Source organism: Mandrillus leucophaeus, unplaced genomic scaffold (genome assembly GCF_000951045.1).
Source record: "Mandrillus leucophaeus isolate KB7577 unplaced genomic scaffold, Mleu.le_1.0 Scaffold240, whole genome shotgun sequence".
In the NCBI taxonomy this organism is placed as follows: domain Eukaryota; kingdom Metazoa; phylum Chordata; class Mammalia; order Primates; family Cercopithecidae; genus Mandrillus; species Mandrillus leucophaeus.
Window position 1 is genome coordinate 787,496 of NW_012102477.1, and position 6,004 is coordinate 793,499.

The following is a 6,004-nucleotide window of genomic DNA, read 5'->3' on the forward strand; positions in this document are numbered from 1 at the left end:
AAAAAGAAAAAGAAAAACAGACTCAAGATTCACACTTCTTGATTTCAAAACTTACTAACAAACTGCAGTAATCACAACAATATGGTACTGGCAGGAAGACAGACATATAGACCACTGGAAAAGAATTGACAGCCCAGCAATAAACCCTGGCATGCATGGTCAAATGATTTTGACAAGGATGCCAAGACCATTCAATGGGGAAAAGACAGTCTTTTAAATAAATGTTGCTCAGAAAACTGGATATCCACATGCAAAAGAACATGGATATCATATCAAAGGCACAGGAAACAAAAGAAAACACATATAAGCCAGGCGCACTGGCTCATGCAACACTTTGGGAGATTGAGGTGGAAGGATCACTTGAGCCCAGGAGTTCCAGACCAGCCTGAGCAACACAGTGAGACCTCGTCTCCATAGAAAAATTAAAAAAAATTAGCCAGCCCTGGTGGCACACACCTGTAGTCCCATACTCGGGAGGTTTAGGTGGGAGGATGGCTTGAGCTAGAGTTCAATGCTGCAGTGAGCCATGATCATGCTGCTGCACTCCAGCCTGGGTGACAGAGCGAGACCCTGTCTCAAAAAAATAAATAAATAAAAAATAAAAAGATATGTCATGCAAACACTAATCAAATGATAGCTGGAGTGGCTATATTAATGTCAAACAAGCAAAGTAGACTTCATAGCAAAGAAAATTACCAGTGATTAAGAGGGTTGAGTGCAGCAGCTCATGCCTGTAATCTCAGCACTTGGCCAACATGGGAGGATCACTTGAGGCTAAGGAGTTTCAGACCAGCAAGGGCAACATAGGGAGACCCTGTCTCTACCAAAGAAAAAAAATTCAGACAGGCATGGGGGCATGTGCCTGTGGCCCCAGCTCAGAAGACTGAGGCAGGGGAATCGCTGGAGCTCAGGAGTTCAAAGCTGCAGTGAGTTTTGATCACGTCACTGCGCTCCAGCCTGGGTGACATAGCAAGACCCTGTCTTTAAAAAACATAAAATAAAATAAGTAAAAGAGGGCTATTACATAATGATAAAAAGGTCAATTCATCGGCTGGGCGCGGTGGCTCAAGCCTGTAATCCCAGCACTTTGGGAAGCCGAGACGGGTGGATCACGAGGTCAGGAGATCGAGACCATCCTGGCGAACACGGTGAAACCCCGTCTCTATTAAAAAATACAAAAAACTAGCCGGGCGAGATGGAGGGCGCCTGTAGTCCCAGTTACTTGGGAGGCTGAGGCAGGAGAATGGCGTAAACCCGGGAGGCGGAGCTTGCAGTGAGCTGAGATCCGGCCACTGCACTCCAGCCCGGGCGACAGAGCGAGACTCCGTCTCAAAAAAAAAAAAAAAAAAAAGATCAATTCATCAAGACAGCATAATCCTAAGTGTATATGCATCTAACAAAAGAGATTCAAAATACATGAAACAAAAACTGACAAATGAAGAACAGACAAATCCATTATCAGAGCTGGAGACTTCAACACTTCTCAATACGTAGAACCAGTAGACAGAAAATCAGCAACCTGAACACCACCACTAACCAACTGGATCTAACTGACATTTAGAACACTCCACCTAACAAAAAAATATATAGCGTTTTCAAGTGTTCAGGTTTGAAGCATTCAAGACAGACTATATTCTAAGCCATAAAAGTCACAAAACAAATTTTTAAAAATTGAAATCATATAAAGTGTGATCTCTGACCATAATGGAATTAAACTAGAAACTAGTAACAGAAAAAATGAGGGACTTCTCCAAACACTTGATATTAAGCAACATACTGCTAAATAACCATGGCTCAAACAGGAAGTTCTTACCACACTAGCTATTGTCTAGCAGTTGTCTTCATTTTATTCATGCTGCTGCTGAGTTTAGTGATCGTTCACTGTGGTTTAATTTGCATTTTCTTTAACTAAATAACTTGAACATTTCATATATCTGTTGGCCACTCAAGTCTCTTTTCTGTTTTTCTTTTTCTTTTTTTTTTTTTTAGGATTTCTTATTAGTCCTTTGTTATTGTACATATGCTAGTCCTGTGCACATCACACACATTTTCTAGTCTGTAACATCTTTACACCCTTTTTTGAGACAGGGTCTTGCTCTCCAGACTGGAGAACAGTGGCAGAATCAAGGCTCACTGTAGCCTTGGCCTCTCAGGCTCAAGCAATTATCCCACCTCAGCTTCCAGAGTAGCTGGGACTACAGGCACATGCCCCTACACCTGGTTAATTTTTAAGTTTTTGTACAGACGGGGTCTCACTATGTTGCCCAGGCTGATCACAAACTCCTGGGCTCAAGTGATCCTTCTGCCTCGGCCTCCTGAAGTGTTGCGATTACAGGCATGAGCCACCATGCCCAGCCCTTTACACCCTCTTAATGGTGCCTTATAAAGGTTCTTAATTTTAATGTCATAGAACTTGTCACTTCTTTACAGTTAGTGGCTTGTGTCCCTGTTTAAGAATTTTTTGCCTACCTCAAAGTCATGAAGATTTCCTCCTATGCCTTTTTTAGCACCTTTATTCTGTATTGGCTGTTTCACTTGTTTTTTTGACACAGGGTCTTGCTCTGTTGCCCAGGCTGGAGTGCGGAAGTGTGATTATGACTCACTGCAGCCTCGACCTCCTGGGCTCAAGGGATCACATTTCAGCCTACTGAGTAGCTGGGACTACAGGCACGTGCTACCATGCTGGCTTATTTAAACAATTTTTTTTTGTAGCAATGGGTTTCACTACACTGCCCCAGCTGGCCCTGAACCACTGGGCTCAGGCAATTCTTTCTCAGTCTCCCAAGTTTCAGGGACTACAGGAATATATCACCATGCCTAGCCCCATTAGTTTTTGTTTTTGTTTTTGTTTTTTTTAGAGACAGAGTCTCACTTTGTCACCCAGGCTGGAATGCAGTGGCGCGATCTCGGCTCACTGTAACCCCTGCCTCCAGGGCTCAAGCAATTCTCCTGCCTCAGCCTCCCAAGTAGCTGGGATTACAGGCATGCACCACCACACCAGGCTAACTTTTGTATTTTAGTCGAGACAGGGTTTCACCATGTTGGCCAGGCTGGTCTCGAACTCCTAACCAGCCTGGTGATTAGGGTGGTGATCCACCCACCTAGGCCTCCCAAAGTGCTGGGATTACAGGAGTGAGCCACTGCCCCCGCCCCCATTAGGTTTGAGTAAGAAAAATTGCAGGCTGGGCATGGTGGCTCACACCTGTAATCTCAGACTGTGAGAGGCTGGGGCAGGCAAATCACTTGAGCCCAGTTTGAGATCAGCCTGGGCAACATGGCAAAACCCTATCTCTACTTAAAAAAAAAAAAATTAGCCAGGCATGGTGGCACAAACCTGTATTCTCAGCTACAGAAACAGAATATAGGCTGAGGTGGGAGGATTGTTTGAGCCTGAGGCAGAGGTTGCAGTGACCCAAGATCCTGCTACTGTACTCCAGCCTGGGTGACGACAAAGTAAGACTCCATTTCAAAAGAAAAAAAGAAAAGAAAGAGAAAAAAGAAAAAAAAAAATTGCAAAAAAATTGTTACACAATGTTTGCTGGTTTGGGCCACCACTGGGAATGGCTGGCTGTCTAGATGCTCAGATGCTGGGCACAGTCTGCCCAGTCGGACTGCTCCATGTGGAGTACACAGTGGCTGCTAGATTCAAGGTCTTACAGGAACAGCTTCAGCCACTGTGAACTCAGCCGGGGCAGCAAGGGCATTCTGACAGGTTAGAGCACAGCACGAGGGACACTAACCCAGTGCTAGAGCACCACCAGGCACCTTACGCAGCTTGTCAATAAAAATTTGAATGTGAAAATAAAAACTCTAGAAGAAAACATGAGGAAAATTACTTTATAATCTCAAAGTAGAGAAGACCTCGCTAACCAAGGACACAAAAGCCACTAACCAATTTTTGTGAGACAGAGTCTCGCTCTGTTGCCCAGGCTGGAGGGCAGTGGCAGTCCAGGGTGACTGAAACCTCCGCCTCCTGGGTTCAAGCGATTCTCCTGCCTCAGCTTCCTGAGTAGCTGGGATTACAGGCGTGCACCACCACGCCGACTAATTTTTGTATTTTTAGTAGAGACAGGGTTTCACCATATTGGCCAGGCTGGTCTTGATCTCCTGACCTCAAATGATCTGCCCGTCTTGACCTCCCAAAGTGCTGCGATTACAGGAAGTGCTGCGATTACAGGTAGTGAGCCACCACACCTGGCCTCCATACTGTTTTCTATATAGAGGTTATACTAATTTACATTCCCATCAAGAGCATATAAGCATTCCCTTTTCTGTGCATCCATGCCAACATCTGTTGTTTTCTGACTTTCTAATAATAGCCATTCTGACCGGTGTAAGATGGTATCTCACTGTGGTTTTGATTTGCATTTCTCTGATGATTAGTGATGTTGAGCACTTTCTCATGTTTGTTTGCCGCTTGTAAGTCTTCATTTGAGAAGTACCTGTTCTCGTCCTTTGCCTACTTTCTCTCCAATTCTGGCCTCAAGTGATCCTCCTGTCTCAGCATCCTGAAGTGCTGGGATTACAGTTGTTAGCTACCACACCCAGCCTTTGCTCACTTACTAATGGTTTTTTTTTTCTTGTTGAGATCCTTGTAGATACTAGGTATTAGTCCTTTGCCAGAGGCTTTATTTGCAAATATTTTCTCCCATTCTATAGGTTGTCTATTTACTCTGTTATTTCTTTTGCTGTGTAGAAGTTTTTTCATTTAATTAAGTACCATTTGCCTATTTTTCTTCTTGTTGCACTTGCTTTTGAGGTCTTAGTCATATATTCTTTGCCTAGGCTAATATCTAGAAGAGTTTTTCCTAGGTTTTCTTTAAGATCTTTAGAGTTTCAGGTCTTATGTTTAAGTCTTTAATTCACTTTGAGTTAATTTTTGTATGTGGTGAGAGATAGGGGTACAGCTTCATTTTTCTATATATGGTTAGCCAATTTTCCCAGCACTATTTATTGAACAGGGTGCCCTTCCCCCACTGCATATTTGTCAACTTTATTGAAGATCAGTTGGTTGTAGGCAAGTGGCATTACTTCTGGGTTCTCTATTCTGTCCCACTGATCTATGATACAAAAAAATGTACAAGTACCATGCTGTTTTAGTTACTGCATGAGTAGCTAGGACCACAGGTGTGCACCACCATGACCAGCTAATTTTTTTGGGGGGGAGGGGGGCAGGTACATTAGAGACGGAGTCTTACTATGTTGCCCAGGCTGGTCTCAAGCAATCTTTTCCCCTCACTCTCCCAAAGGAGGCCTTGAAGGATAATTTCAAGTCAGGTAATATGATGCCTCCAGCTTTGAAGAACCTTTGTTCATTACAAGACATCATTAAGAGAATGTAAATGTGAGCCAAACAGCGGAAGAAGGTATGTGCATAAAAGTCAATTTGATTACAAAAAAACTGTAAAGCTCTATGTGGAAAAAATTTTATTAAAAATCAAAGACAAGCCGGGTACAGCAGCACGTAGCCGCTATTTGGGAGGCTGAAGTAGGGGGATCACTTGAGCCGAGGAGTTCAAGTCTAGCCTCGGCAACCGGTGAGACTCCATCTCAAAAAAAAAATTTTTTTTTAAGTCAAAGACAAATGATAAAAACTGGGAAAAAGTATTTGTAACATTGTAACACTAGATCCATTTCCATAATATAGAGTTCTTACAAATCAATAGGAAAAAGATGAATCACACAATCTTACAAATCAATAGGAAAAAGATTAATCACACAATCTAAAAGCATGCAAAACCCACAAACATGAGGTCACAGGTAAACAAGTAGCTTTTAATCATGTGAAGAAAATACTCGTTTCCTTAATGAAAGAAATGTAAAGTAAAGCTACAAGACACCAATTTTTAACCGCTGAAATGGTAAAAGAACAAAATGTTTCATGATATATTCTGTGAGTGTGGATTATGAATAAAAAGACATTCATTGTTAATGGAATGGAAACTGATTCAGCCTCCAATTTTTTTTTTTTTTTTTTTTTTTTGAGACTGAGTCTTGCTCTGTC